Source organism: Oncorhynchus nerka, linkage group LG24 (genome assembly GCF_034236695.1).
Source record: "Oncorhynchus nerka isolate Pitt River linkage group LG24, Oner_Uvic_2.0, whole genome shotgun sequence".
NCBI classification, from domain to species: domain Eukaryota; kingdom Metazoa; phylum Chordata; class Actinopteri; order Salmoniformes; family Salmonidae; genus Oncorhynchus; species Oncorhynchus nerka.
Window position 1 is genome coordinate 62,637,596 of NC_088419.1, and position 16,130 is coordinate 62,653,725.

General features: G+C 42.8%; 2 non-coding genes across 2 annotated transcripts; both read left to right on the forward strand.

Annotated features, from left to right (window-relative positions):
- Window positions 1-7,149: 7,149 nt before the first annotated feature.
- trnad-guc (transfer RNA aspartic acid (anticodon GUC)) lies at window positions 7,150-7,221 on the forward strand. Its single transcript has one exon. It is a non-coding gene; the product is annotated as a tRNA-Asp (tRNA).
- Window positions 7,222-9,664: 2,443 nt separating this feature from the next.
- trnag-gcc (transfer RNA glycine (anticodon GCC)) lies at window positions 9,665-9,735 on the forward strand. Its single transcript has one exon. It is a non-coding gene; the product is annotated as a tRNA-Gly (tRNA).
- Window positions 9,736-16,130: the final 6,395 nt, after the last annotated feature.

Genomic DNA, 16,130 nt, shown 5'->3' on the forward strand with positions numbered 1-16,130 from the left:
GTCTCCCTACCCAGCCGACATAGATTACAGACACCGTGGGAGGCACTCCCTGTCCTCCCCCAAGATTGGGGAGGCTGTGAGACCAAATCTCTCAGTGGCCCCTGGCCAAGGTCGGCACTGAATTTTGCTCAGACAGTCTGTGTTTAGACCCCCATCATTAATTAATTATGATTCTAATCAATTTCATACAATTATATGGTTTCAGGGTGGAGTATTCTAATAATTTGTTTAAACCTATAAATTCCATCAACACTGATGCATGCAGTAGAATCAGATTGAGAAAAATTAACAGATAAAAATACACCTTATGGAACAGCGGGGACTGTGAAGCAACACAAACATAGGCACAGACACACGTAGGCACGTACACATGGATTTTGTGGTGTTGATATGTGGTAGTGTTGTAGGGGCCTTAGTGCAACACACTTAGTGTGTTGTGAAATCTGTTATGAATGTATTGTAATGTTTTTAAAATGTATAACTGCCTTAATTTAGCTAGAGCCTAGGAAGAGTAGCTGCTGCCTTGGCAGAAGCTAACGGGGATCCATAATACATACAAATAAGTCAACCACAGGAATCGGAGCAGGTAAACATACTACAAGAAGTGGTAGAGGGAAGAGAGGATAATAACAAAATAGATGGATTAGCGTCACAAAAACAATGCCCATGCTTCAATGGGGCAGAAGTCAGTATGTTGTTGTGATTCTGAATGGTCAGATAATTAGCAACAATGAGGGAATCGTAACCGGCTCGTTTCAGCTAGTTTTATCTTGTTCTTGATACGATGTCTTGTTTAGAGGTGTTTTAATAATTGAGGTCTGTGAGGAATGACTGAAAGGTTATTTGAGGGATGGCCGAGAGGTTATTAGCAAGGGATATAAATAGGTGCTGTGAGTGTAACGGATGTGAAACGCTAGTTTAGTTAGCGGTGGTGCGCGCTAAATAGCGTTTCAATCGTTGACGTCACTTGCAATTCAAAAGACATACCTAAATAAAATCCTAAAGTGTGAGGATATTGCTTTGTGAGATGGGACGGTAATTCTATGCAAACAAATAACTTAAATGGTCAATTAACAAAAGTGAATTAGCTATAGATCCGATTCAAAAGACAAATACTGAAATAATGTCAACAAAAAAAATGGAGAAAGAAGGGAAACCTAATATTGCGGAGTGAGATACGAGACATTAACGTCAAAAGAACACGCAACAACAGAAAAATAGGCTTTGGAATTTACGACCCCTGGAAAATAGCTTATAGTTGTAAACGGGTGAAACCTAATGTCCGATCGACACCACTATAGATAAAGTTTCAAGAAAGGAATTTAGCAACATAGGCGCAAAATAGGTCTCACTATTCCACGAAAGGAGATACCCACATAGATTGAGAGATTAAAGCGAGCACATACATAGATCATAGAAATACATACACATAGATTGTGAAGAGAAGCATAATAACCATAATAGTAACATGGAGAGTAGAAAATGGATAGAACCCGAGACCAGAAAATGTTACAACTGTAGCAAGCCAGGACATTTGGCTAAGGAGTGTGAGGAACCATGCATGCACTGCGATAAGGTGGGCCACAATCACCGAGACTGTAGAGAGAAAGAGTACAGAAATGATAGGAGAGAGGGTAAAAGGCAAGAACAGAGAAAATGGTCAGGTGCCTACAGCCAGACAGAGGAGGAATAGAAAAGAAAGGAGCTCAGTACATAATGGTAACTATCGGGGTAATTGTAGACAAGCATAAAGGAGGCTTCAAGGAAAAGAAAAGTAAGAAAGATCAGACAGGAACGGAATATTTTATCGCCACTCTTGGGAAAAGAGCAGGAATGATTTTAAACAGAGAAACGGGATGACAAGAAGCGGTGTTTTAATTGCAATAAAACAGGACATTTCGCCAGGGACTGTAAAACACCCTGCAAATACTGTAACAAAGTAGGACACAATCACCGAAACTGCAGATAGAGAGAGAGAGTAAGGAGAATCCTCGCTGGGGGAACGCTTGGACCTTTAAATAGGGGCTATTTTCTGGGAATTGTCAACAGCCAACGTCTACTGAATAGAACTTTCGCATTCCGGTCGCATTCCGCGTCGCTCCACAGGTAGTATCACTTTTTCATTTCATTTCATTACAGTCCCAACGGTGTGATTTGTTTGATCGTAGCTAGCTACATAGCTAGCTACATAGCCGTCTTTGTTTCAAAGATAATTGTGTAGTCTAGAGCGATTTTCTAGGTTAGCTAGCCAGCTATTGTCGTTCTCCTAACGCAACGTAACGTAACCAACACTGCTAGCTAGCCAGCTAGCTCCCGATAAGCAGCATTGTAGAAACTTCACACTCAACGGTACGACTTGATTAGGGTAGTGTCAACAACGCAGCTAGCCTACCCCAGCAGTACTCTATCATTTTAATCATTTTAGTCAATTAGATTCTTGCTACGTAAGCTTAACTTTCTGAACATTCGAGACGTGTAGTCCACTTGTCATTCCAATCTCCTCTGCATTAGCGTAGCCTCTTCTCTAGCCTGTCAACTATGTGTCTGTCTATCCCTGTTCTCTCCTCTCTGCACAGACCATACAAACGCTCCACACCGCATGGCCGCAGCCACCCTAATCTGGTGGTCCCAGCGCGCACGACCCACGTGGAGTTCCAGGTCTCCGGTAGCCTCTGGAACTGCCGATCTGCGGCCAACAAGGCAGAGTTCATCTCAGCCTATGTCTCCCTCCAGTCCCTCGACTTCTTGGCTCTGACGGAAACATGGATCACCACAGACAACACCGCTACTCCTACTGCTCTCTCTTCGTCCGCCCACGTGCTCTCGCACACCCCGAGAGCTTCTGGTCAGCGGGGTGGTGGCACCGGGATCCTCATCTCTCCCAAGTGGTCATTCTCTCTTTCTCCCCTTACCCATCTGTCTATCGCCTCCTTTGAATTCCATGCTGTCACAGTTACCAGCCCTTTCAAGCTTAACATCCTTATCATTTATCGCCCTCCAGGTTCCCTCGGAGAGTTCATCAATGAGCTTGATGCCTTGATAAGCTCCTTTCCTGAGGACGGCTCACCTCTCACAGTTCTGGGCGACTTTAACCTCCCCACGTCTACCTTTGACTCATTCCTCTCTGCCTCCTTCTTTCCACTCCTCTCCTCTTTTGACCTCACCCTCTCACCTTCCCCCTACTCACAAGGCAGGCAATACGCTCGACCTCATCTTTACTAGATGCTGTTCCTCCACTAACCTCATTGCAACTCCCCTCCAAGTCTCCGACCACTACCTTGTATCCTTTTCCCTCTCGCTCTCATCCAACACTTCCCACACTGCCCCTACTCGGATGGTATCGCGCCGTCCCAACCTGCGCTCTCTCTCCCCCGCTACTCTCTCCTCTTCCATCCTATCATCTCTTCCCTCTGCTCAAACCTTCTCCAACCTATCTCCTGATTCTGCCTCCTCAACCCTCCTCTCCTCCCTTTCTGCATCCTTTGACTCTCTATGTCCCCTATCCTCCAGGCCGGCTCGGTCCTCCCCCCGCTCCGTGGCTCGACGACTCATTGCGAGCTCACAGAACAGGGCTCCGGGCAGCCGAGCGGAAATGGAGGAAAACTCGCCTCCCTGCGGACCTGGCATCCTTCATCACTCCCTCCTCTCTACATTTTCCTCCTCTGTCTCTGCTGCTAAAGCCACTTTCTACCACTCTAAATTCCAAGCATCTGCCTCTAACCCTAGGAAGCTCTTTGCCACCTTCTCCTCCCTCTTGAATCCTCCTCCCCTCCCCCCCCTCCTCCCTCTCTGCAGATGACTTCGTCAACCATTTTGAAAAGAAGGTCGACGACATCCGATCCTCGTTTGCTAAGTCAAACGACACCGCTGGTTCTGCTCACACTGCCCTACCCTGTGCTCTGACCTCTTTCTCCCCTCTCTCTCCAGATGACATCTCGCGTCTTGTGACGGCCGGCCGCCCAACAACCTGCCCGCTTGACCCTATCCCCTCCTCTCTTCTCCAGATCATCTCCGGTGACCTTCTCCCTTACCTCACCTCGCTCATCAACTCATCCCTGACCGCTGGCTACGTCCCTCCCGTCTTCAAGAGAGCGAGAGTTGCACCCCTTCTGAAAAACCTACACTCGATCCCTCCGATGTCAACAACTACAGACCAGTATCCCTTCTTTCTTTTCTCTCCAAAACTCTTGAACGTGCCGTCCTTGGCCAGCTCTCCCGCTATCTCTCTCAGAATGACCTTCTTGATCCAAATCAGTCAGGTTTCAAGACTAGTCATTCAACTGAGACTGCTCTTCTCTGTATCACGGAGGCGCTCCGCACTGCTAAAGCTAACTCTCTCCTCTGCTCTCATCCTTCTAGACCTATCGGCTGCCTTCGATACTGTGAACCATCAGATCCTCCTCTCCACCCTCTCCGAGTTGGGCATCTCCGGCGCGGCCCACGCTTGATTGCGTCCTACCTGACAGGTCGCTCCTACCAGGTGGCGTGGCGAGAATCCGTCTCCTCACCACGTGCTCTCACCACTGGTGTCCCCCAGGGCTCTGTTCTAGGCCCTCTCCTATTCTCGCTATACACCAAGTCACTTGGCTCTGTCATAACCTCACATGGTCTCTCCTATCATTGCTATGCAGACGACACACAATTAATCTTCTCCTTTCCCCTTCTGACGACCAGGTGGCGAATCGCATCTCTGCATGTCTGGCAGACATATCAGTGTGGATGACGGATCATCACCTCAAGCTGAACCTCGGCAAGACGGAGCTGCTCTTCCTCCCGGGAAGGACTGCCCGTTCCATGATCTCGCCATCACGGTTGACAACTCCATTGTGTCCTCGTCCCAGAGCGCTAAGAACCTTGGCGTGATCCTGGACAACACCCTGTCGTTCTCAAATAACATCAAGGCGGTGGCCCGTTCCTGTAGGTTCATGCTCTACAACATCCGCAGAGTACGACCCTGCCTCACACAGGAAGCGGCGCAGGTCCTAATCCAGGCACTTGTCATCTCCCGTCTGGATTACTGCAACTCGCTGTTGGCTGGGCTCCCTGCCTGTGCCATTAAACCCCTACAACTCATCCAGAACGCCGCAGCCCGTCTGGTGTTCAACCTTCCCAAGTTCTCTCACGTCACCCCGCTCCTCCGCTCTCTCCACTGGCTTCCAGTTGAAGCTCGCATCCGCTACAAGACCATGGTGCTTGCCTACGGAGCTGTGAGGGGAACGGCACCTCACTACCTCCAGGCTCTGATCAGGCCCTACACCCAAACAAGGGCACTGCGTTCATCCACCTCTGGCCTGCTCGCCTCCCTACCACTGAGGAAGTACAGTTCCCGCTCAGCCCAGTCAAAACTGTTCGCTGCTCTGGCCCCCCAATGGTGGAACAAACTCCCTCACGACGCCAGGACAGCGGAGTCAATCACCACCTTCCGGAGACACCTGAAACCCCACCTCTTTAAGGAATACCTAGGATAGGATAAAGTAATCCTTCTCCCCTCCCCCCTTAAAAGACCTAGATGCACTATTGTAAAGTGGCTGTTCCACTGGATGTCATAAGGTGAAAGCACCAATTTGTAAGTCGCTCTGGATAAGAGCGTCTGCTAAATGACTTAAATGTAAATGTAAAATGTAATTGTCTCGGTAGTACGTGCGGAATTTTACGACTACAGACAATTATAAATAGGGTTACTTGCGTGGAGGCTCCGTCACTATGCACCAAGAGACTAAAATTTGAATTTCGGATTGTAATACAACTATTTATATGTTTTGCTTGGAAAGATACTGCTGTTAGTGTTTGTTTAACGGAATGTTTTAATAGCTTTTTTAGGTTAAATTGAAAGACTAATTCATTCCAAATAATAGCGAGGCAATTTCGATGGAATACGTTGTCTTGCCTAAATGGTCCGCTGGAATAACGTATTGAGAATGGAATCGAATTTAAATTACTGGATCATAGAGGGAGACAGTTACCTAAATCTAATGAATTCTAAATAATAGCGGAGAGATAATTGCGATAGAGTTGTCAGCTCAGGGATTCAATCTTGCAACTTTACGTTTAACTAGTCCAACACTCTAACCACCTGCCTCACGAGGAGCCCGCCTGTTACGCGAATGCAGTAAGAAGCCAAGGTAAATTGCTAGCTAGCATTAAACTTATCTTAAAAAACAATCAATCAATCATAATCACTAGTTATAACTACACATGGTTGATGATATTGCTAGTTTATCTAACGTGTCCTTCGTTGCATAATGCAGTGCGCATTTGCAAAAAAGGACTGTCGTTGCTCCATCATGTACCTAACCATAAACATCAATGCCTTTCTTAAAATCAATATTCATAATTGTACGTAATTATGACATAACATTGAAGGTTGTGCAATGTAACAGGAATATTTAGATTTATGGATGCCACCCATTAGATAAAATACGGAACGGTTCCGTATTTCACTGAGAGAATAAACGTTTTGTTTTCGAGATTATAGTTTCCGGAATCGACCATATTAATGACCGACGGCTCGTATTTTTGTGTGTTATTATGTTATAATTAAGTCTATGATTTGATAGAGCAGTCTGACTGAGCGATGCACTATGCAGAAATTGCTCTGCCATTTACTGGTTGCAAAGATTCAAATAGTTCCCCTAATTTCAGTTTATGTGACAAACAGAGCAAGTGTAGTTGCACTGTTTAATCTCTCTGCTAAAATGTTCAGATTGTGCCAAATGAAAAATGTTAGCTAGCTACAGTGCCTTCAGAAAGTTTTCAAACCCCTTGATTTAATCCACATTTTGTTTTTACAGCCTGAATTCAAAATGGATTAAAAATCAATACACACAATGACAAAGTGAAAACATGTTTTTCACCCCTGGCTGTAAACACAACAGAATGTAGAAAAAGTCAATGTTGTGTGAATACTTTCTGAAGGCACTGTACCTGTATAATTACAACCCACCAGGCTGTATCACAACCGGTCGTGATTGGGAGTCCCATAGGGCGGCGCACAATTGGCCCAGCGTCGTCCGGGTTTGACCAGTGTAGGCCGTCACTGTAAATAAGTATTTGTTCTTAATTGAAAAGCCGAAATAAAACTAAATACAAATTTAAAAACAATAATTAGTTGAGCAGCTTTATAAAAACATTGTGTTTTTACAGAGGTAGTCCTCGTTAGTATAGTGGTCAGTATCCCCGCCTGTCACGCGGGAGACCGGGGTTCAATTCCCCGACGGGGAGAGATACATTTTTGTTTGAACCTTTTTCAATGTTGATTTGTAATCGATATACCTGAAACCTCACCATTACTTGGATGGACATTTGTGTTCGTTATGCGCATCAGTAATTGGTTGTCATGGGCAAGAGAAAATGTAGAATATGATCATTACACATCATGATTGGCTATTCTATCCTAATGATTGGCTAATATCCTGGTCTTAATGGTGACTCCCTGTTTATAAAAAAGGTTTAAAAAAATGTGTGTGTATATACAGTGGGGAGAACAGGTCTTTGATACACTGCCGATTTTGCAGGTTTTCCAACTTACAAAGCATGTAGAGGTCTGTCATTTTTATCATGGGTACACTTCAACTGTGAGAGGCGGAATCTCAAACAAAAATCCAGAAAATCACATTTTATGATTTTTAAGTAATTAATTTGCATTTTATTGCATGTATTTGATACATCAGAAAAGCAGAACCTAATATTTGAAACCTTTGTTCGCAATTACAGAGATCATACGTTTCCTGTAGTTCTTGATCAGTTTGCACACACTGCAGCAGGGATTTTGGCCCACTCCTCCATACAGACCTTCTCCAGATCCTTCAGGTTTCAGGGCTGTCGCTGGGCAATATGGACTTTCAGCTCCCTCCAAAGATTTTCTATTGGGTTCAGGTCTGGAGACTGGCTAGGCCAAAAACACAGTGTTGGAGAAGAAAGTAAAAGTGCAATATGTGCCATGTAAAAAAGCTAACGTTTAAGTTCCTTGCTCAGAACATGAGAACATATGAAAGCTGGTGGTTCAATATTCCGAGTTCTTCAATATTCCCAGTTAAGAAGTTATAGGCTGTAGTTATTATGGGAATTATGGTGCATCAACTATTTCTCTCTATACCATTTTGTATTTCATAAACCTTTGACTATTGGATGTTCTAATAGGCACTTTAGTTTTGTCAGCCTAATCTCAGGAGTTGATAGGCTTGAAATCATAAACAGCGCTGTGGGGCAAATGCAGTAAAGTTTGAATGAATGCTTACGAGCCTGCTGCCGCCTACCACCACTTAGTCAGACCGCTCTTTCAAATCATAGACTTAATTATAATATAATAAACACAGAGATACGAGCCGTTGGTCATTAATATGGTTAAATCCGGAAGCTATCATTTCGAAAACAAAACATTTATTATTTCAGTTAAAAACGGAAACGTTCCATATTTTATCGAATGGGCGGCAACCCGAAGTTTAAATATTGTTGTTACATTGCACAACCTTCAATGTTATGTCATTATTATGTCAAATTCGGACAAATAAGTTCGCAACGAGCCAGGTGGCCCAAACTGTTGCATGTACCCTGACTCTGCATGCAATGAACACAAGAGAAGTGACACAATTTCCCAAGTTAATATTGCCTGCTAAATATGCAGGTTTAAAATATATACTTTTGTGTATTGATTTTAAGAAAGGCATTGATATTTATGGTTAGGTACATTCGTGCAACGATTGTGCTTTTTTCACAATGTGCTTTTTTAAATCATCCCCCGTTTGGCGAAGTAGGCTGTGATTCGATGATAAATTAACAGGCACTGCATTGATTTATGCAAAGCAGGACAAGCTAGTTAACCTAGTAATATCATCAACCATGTGTAGTTAACTAGTGATTATGTGAAGATTGATTGTTTTTTATAAGATACATTCATGCTAGCTAGCAACTTACCTTGGCTCCTTGCTGCACTCGTGTAACAGGTGGTCAGCCTGCCACGCAGTTTCCTCGTGGAATGCAATGTAATCGGTGTCCAAAAATGCAGATTACCGATTGTTATGAAAACTTGAAATCGGCTCGAATTAATCGGTTGACCTCTAAAAGAGACATCTGTTACACAAAACACCAAAGAGTGTAATGACATTTTGCGATTGTCATTAGGCCAGTATTTATGCGTCCACTGTTGTCTGCTTATCTCTGTTGGCCACTCATCTCAGCCTTGGCAGAATGTCAGTGTGTTCGTCTTAACCACATCGCATTGTTGAGCATAGGTTCCACCAGTTTTCAAGTCCATTCGTTAATTTTTCATACATGCTGTGATGATAACAATTGGTTTTAATTATTGTGATAAACTCATGTTTTACCAGTACGGCATACACCCACTATTTATTTCGGGGACACCATATTGGACAGTATGAGCTTACTTTCACCCCATGGCTGTAACACAACAGAATGTAGTCAATTGGATGTGAATACTTTCTGAAGGCTCGTACAGAGCCATCACATGCAAAAACGATAATTAGGTTGTTTTATTTAAACCATTGGATACACTTGCGATTAGCCCAGTCACTTTGTATCTATCTGTTGTTTTGATTGAGCATTTTATGGAGAGACATTTTTTTCGAAATTGCATGATTGGAATAAATTTGCATAAATGACTGTTGTATAGAACTATTTATACAACTAGATTTTTATACAAAAATAAGCATTGGTGGTTCAGTGGTAGAATTCTCGCCTGCCACGCGGGAGGCCCGGGTTCGATTCCCGGCCAATGCATTAATATGTTTTTCTTCGGTCACACATGTTATTTTGGTTTATAGGAGAGTTGGTTGGTGAGCAACAAAACCGACACGTGCGCAACTATGGGGCAAAACAGACAAGGTTGGCTAAGATTGTTGACTTGTAAACTATGCAAAGAAAACACATTTTATGATTTTTAATAGGTTCAAAAAGTTGGTTGAAAATACACTTGCATTTACGAGCTTAGATGGTTCTCAAATTAATCAGGTCTCTGCATATAACTACTTAGGGATATGGTTCGATGATAAACTGTCTTTTAAAATGCATCGACGAACTTTGTAAACGGCTTAAAATCAAGCTTGGCTTCCTCTATAGAAACAGGACATGTTTGTCCTCTACAAATAGAAGACAAATTGTGCAAGCTACTTTTATGTCAGTTATAGATTATGGGGATATTATTTACATGCATGCTACGGCATCAACACTTAAATCGCTGGATGCTACGTATCCTTGCGCACTTAGGTTTATTACGGGTGCTAGCTACAGAACTCACCACTGTGAGTGGCACAATATGAACATTTTAGCAGAGTAACTCCACTTGCTCTTTTTGTCACATAAACTGAAATTAGGGGAACTATTCCAATTTTAGCAACCAGGAAATGGCAGAGCAATTTCTGCATAGTGCATCTTTAAATAATGATGTACCTACCTAAAAAATATATATGTATGAAAATGCAGCAGGACTTCCTGACTGACCAAGTCTGTCCATAATAAAGGGCTTCTTTACCTTCTTAACAGCACTATCGACAAGGCAGGTCCTACAGGCTCTAGTTTTGTCGCACCTGGCCTACTGTTCAGTCATGTGCTATAAAGAGGGAAAAGTGCAATTGGCTCAGAACAGGGCAGCACAGCTGGCCCTTGGATATACACAGAGAGCCAACATTAATAATTGGCCCAGGGGGGGGGACAAAATGGCGCCGTAGAGAGAACACGGTGTTTCAGCGAGCTCTCGTGGCATTCGTAAATTTATATTCTTACATTAATCTCCTAGCTTGAAAAAGTGGTAGAATTGGCTAAATAAGTTACCATATAATGAGTCTTGACGACTATTTCGCAAAAATCTCAGACAACATGCCCAATAGAACTACTAAGAAGTCGACCAAAACCACCACCCCTGTGGATGTGCATGAGGAGCTAGCTAACATTAGCGAAGCTAACACCATTGCGGACCCGGGCACAATGGACCTGATGATTCAAAAGATGACTGATAACATTACTAAAGTGATCGATGCTAAGATAAGAACGGTCTTGGAAGCAATAGCAGGCCATTCAGCTGAAATACAGAGCGTTGTGAAACGTGTTGTTGAGGCGGAAGGAAGACTTGCTGCAGTGGAAACTTCAACTACATCTATGGACGCTAAGATAAAAGCACTTGAGAAACAGGTGCGCGAAATGGCGGAGCACATTGACGACTTGGATAATCGAGGACGCAGATGCAATATTCGTGTTGTGGGACTCCCGGAAAATTCTGAAGGGACACGTTCAGTAAAATTCTTTGAGGAATGGATCCCTGGCTACCTACAAATGGACACTAAGGCTGGTCGTGTGAAGCTGGACAGAGCCCATCGCTCTCAAGCACCGATACCGGGCCCCAATCAACGCCCACGGCCAGTGGTTATAAAGTTCCACAACTTCACCGACAAGCAGCGCGTCATGGATGCGGCTAGAAACATCGGTTCTGATGGTAGTCAACATAAAGGTCCAAAGGTCTCATTCTTCAATGATTATTCCACAGCGGTTGTACGAAGACGCAAAGCGTTTGATGAGGCGAAGGCTCGACTCAGGAGAATGAAGATGGACTACGCACTGTTGTACCCGGCCACATTGAAGATTACGGTCAACGGATCACCTAAAAAGCTCTACACACCTGAAGAGGCTGCTGCGTTTATTGACTCTCTCGGGTAAATAACTTTAAGCTGCACCTCCACAGCATTGAATAACTTTGCTTATTTTTGGTTGAATCTGATCACGAAACAGTGGTGTGAGTCCCCACGTACTCCGGCTCAGTAATATTCGTAACTTTATTATTTTTCTTGCTAAAGTAATAGCCGCTATAGCTCAGGCTGAGATATGTGTGAATCCATATTGGTGCCCAGGCTTGGTTTTAGGTGGAAGAGCCTCAATCTTCTTCTATTGATTTTCTTTTCCATATATATAAAGGATGAGGCTATTGAGCGGCAATGCGGACTTAAGAGTCTACATTGGAGAGTTGAAATCCCCTGCATGTTAGCTAGTGGGAAAACCCCTTTTGGAATTTTACATGTTTAATTTTTGGGTTTAGTATAGTTCGAGTTCAGGGTTCATATTTTTTGTTTATGCTCAGTGAGATAGAGGAGAGTTCAACACATGGAAAAAGGTACCACCCCACTTTTACAGTAGGATCCAGTCTGAATATTGAATGGTCAAGATACAATGGCAGATAACAGACTGCGTGTATGTACGTGGAACATTAGAGGGAGCCATAACCCCATTAAGAGGAAGAAAGTATTGTCTTTTTTGAAAAAAGAAAATATTGATATTGCACTGTTGCAAGAAACCCATTTGGATGATAAGGAGCACCTGAAATTACAACAAGGAGGGTTTGGTCAAGTGTTTTTCTCATCATTTACATCCAGAAGTAGAGGTGTAGCAATTCTGGTGAAAAAGAACTTACCACTTAAGGTCTTGAATTGTGTGAAAGATAAATTTGGTCGCTTTGTTATAATTAATGGTACTTTACAAGGGCAGAACATTTCCATAATGAACATTTACTTCCCCCCTGCTCACCCCCCTGATTTCCTCACTAAGGCATTTCTAGACTTTTCAGAATTAAACTCAGACACTGCAGTGGTTGGAGGAGATTTTAACTGCTTGTTGAACCCCTTATTGATAAGTTTCCCAGTGGTATAGCTTCACTCTCTCCTCAAGCTAAGTCACTTAAAGCTATTTGTGATGATCTGGGGTATGCGGATGTCTGGAGAGCTTTCCATCCCTCCAACAGAGAGTTCACTTTTTCTCTGCACCTCATGGATGTCAGACTAGAATAGATTATTTTTTTATGCCCAAGACGTCTTTGCAGTCTGTTTTATCTGCTAGGATAGGAAGCATAGTCATATCTGATCATGCTGAGGTGATCCTGGACATAAAACTCAACGGGCATTCAATCGGTCAAGACATTGGAGGTTGAACACAACCATTCTTAAAGACCATACATTCACATCATACTTTATAACAGAGTTTAAAGCATTTTTCTCTATTAACTCTCAATCAACAGATAACCCTCGCTCCTTTGGGAGACCTGTAAAGCGTATGCCAGGGGTCTGATTATGTCATACACAGCTACTAAGAGACGGAAAAAGCGGGAAAAGCAAAAATGTTAGAGGGTGAATTAGGAACTAAAGAGAAGGACTACATTAAAACGCCCACTCCTGCCCTATTAAAGGAAATATCAGTCATTAGATCAACGCTAGACTCTCTCCTAACACAGGACGCTGAAAAGAAAATGAGATTTGTCAGGCAAAAGCTATATGAACATGGCGATAAGCCAGGAAAGTACTTGGCATACCTAGCTAAAAAGAGGGCTGACTCTCAGTCAATTGCTACTATTACTGATTCTGATGGTAATCATTTATATGAAAATAAATTGATAAGTGACTCATTAAAGAAATTTTATACAAACCTTTATGCCTCAGAACTGCCAAAGGATGCACCCAAATTAATGGAGAACTTCTTTGGTAAGATTGAGCTCCCTACTATCTCCGAAGAACAGAGGTCCCTCCTTAATGCCCCTATTACCAAGGAAGAGATAATGTTCGCAATTAAGAATCTGCAAAATGGTAAGGCCCCAGGACCAGACGGGTTTTGTAGTGAGTTCTATAAAGAGTTCCATGGCCTGATCCTTGAGCCATTGCGTGATATGTTTAACCACTCATTTTCAAATGACCAACTCCCTCAAACGCTGAGAGAAGCCAACATTTCACTTATTCTCAAAAAGGGAAAATGTCCAGAGTCTTGTTCCTCGTACAGACCAATTTCCCTTCTGAATGTGGATAGAAAATTGCTTTATAAAATTCTAGCCACAAGATTAGAGGACTCATTGCCACTAATTGTGAAAGGAGACCAAACTGGCTTCATTAGGGGCCGTAAGTCATGCAACAACGTCAGGCGGCTTCTTAATGTAATTCAAGCCTACCAACAAAGTGCTGTAGATGGTCTTGTGCTCTCCCTAGATGCTGAGAAAGCATTTGATCGTGTGGAGTGGTCTTACCTATTATTTGCTCTAAATAAATTTGGTCTGGGGGACAACTTTATAAAATGGGTGAAAGTTTTGTATGATGATCCTCAGGCTGCTGTCCTAACTAATGGGCTACGGTCAAATAGCTTCTCTATACACAGAGGTACCAGACAGGGCTGTCCTAACTAATGGGCTACGGTCAAATAGCTTCTCTATACACAGAGGTACCAGACAGGGCTGTCCTTTATCCCCCCTCCTCTTTGCACTCGTTATGGAACCACTGGCCGAGGCCATCAGGGTAACGCCTGCTATACAGGGGCTGCTCATTGGTGATGTTCACCATAAAATAAGCTTGTATGCTGATGATGTCCTGATATTCATCTCTAGTCCCGAGACTTCAATTACATCTCTTATTAATATAATTGAATTATTCAGTGAATTCTCAGGCTACAAGATTAACCTAACTAAGTCAGAGGCTATGCCACTTGGTAGCCTACACTCTGTACCTAATACTTCTCCCCCTTCCCTTTTAAATGGTCTCCTCAGGTTTCATGTATCTGGGTATATTTGTAACTCCTAAATTCCAGCTAATGTACAAAGCCAATTTTGTTCCCTTGTTTGATACAATAAGACAGGATCTGGAGCGCTGGAACTCTCTCCCCATTTCTTGGTTGGGTAGAATATCCCTCCTGAAAATGAACGTTTTACCTAGACTACTTTACCCAATCCAAATGATCCCAGTATTACTCCCCAATAAGGTAATAAAGGATGTAAATGGATGGCTAAGTTCCTTTATATGGAGTAAACGCAAGCCAAGACTTAAGATGGCAATATTGCAGCTGCCAAGTTCTATGGGCGGCTTGGACCTGCCCAATATCAAGTTCTATCAATGGTGTGCCCACCTTTGTTATATTTCTGACTGGATCACAAATGATGACTCCTCTATTTGGTTAGACATTGAGACTTCTCTTTCAAAATACCCCTTACAGGATCTTTTATTTTTCAGAAGTTTCAAGTCTGTAGAAGAACACTGCAATAATCCAGTTACACTTAACACACTCAAAGTATGGAGGTCAGTTCAATGCTTCCTGGGAAGGTCCAAACTAACCTCTGCTCTTACCCCAATTCTTAACAACCCAGATTTCAGTCCAGGATTGCTGGATGCTGGCTTTAACTTATGGCTTAATAAGGGCATACGCAGGCTAAACGACTTATTTGCTGACAAGATTTTGTTGTCATTTGAGCAGATGGTCGAGAAATATCGACTCCCAAAGCAGGACTTTTTCCGCTTCCTACAAGTAAGACATTATATTCTGGAGAGCACCACCTTAATTGGTAACCCTGATATGTCTGTCATTGAAAGAATGCTTTTTTTTTTCCCACAAAGGAAAATGTCTGTAAGTCTGTTTTATGATACTTTAAGGTCCTTTTCTGCTGTCAACACACAGAGGGTGAAACAAGTGTGGGAGAAAGAATTGTCTGTTACTATTGACGAAGAGATGTGGGAGGACATTTGGAGATATGCAAAAACAATATCTATATGTAACCGTACTAGAGCAATCCAATTAAGAATAATACACAGATTGCATATATCCCCAAATCGCAGACATGCTTTTAGCCCCACTTCCTCTTCCCCTCAGTGTCTTAAATGCAAAACTGATACAGGCACCCTAACACATTGTTTATGGTCATGTACCAAAATACAAAGATACTGGTCTGGTGTCCTGCAAGAAATTGAAAAGATCCTAGGGGTTGATCTAGAATTGGACCCAGTTTCTTTACTGTTAGGTCTCCCTAGTAGGCATGTTACTTCTGTCTGTAAAAGAAGGCTTTACAACATCCTTACCTTCGCAGCGAGGAAAACATCCTTTTACAGTGGATTAGTGATAAGGTTCCTTCTATTAAAGACTGGCATAAGATACTATTTGAATGGGTGCCTCTGGAATATCTGACATGTACATTGCATTCTAAAACAGACCAGTTCTACAAAGTATGGGAACCTTATCTAAATTACCTAGAACCTGAGGTATCAGCTATTATGCTGCAAGGATTCTCTTAGAATGGCGGGGATCTATGTATTTCAGAACTACACTGTACGTTCCATGTGTGGAACCTAACCTCTTGGTTTAAACTGAGCTTTTTTGTTTAATTTCTGTTT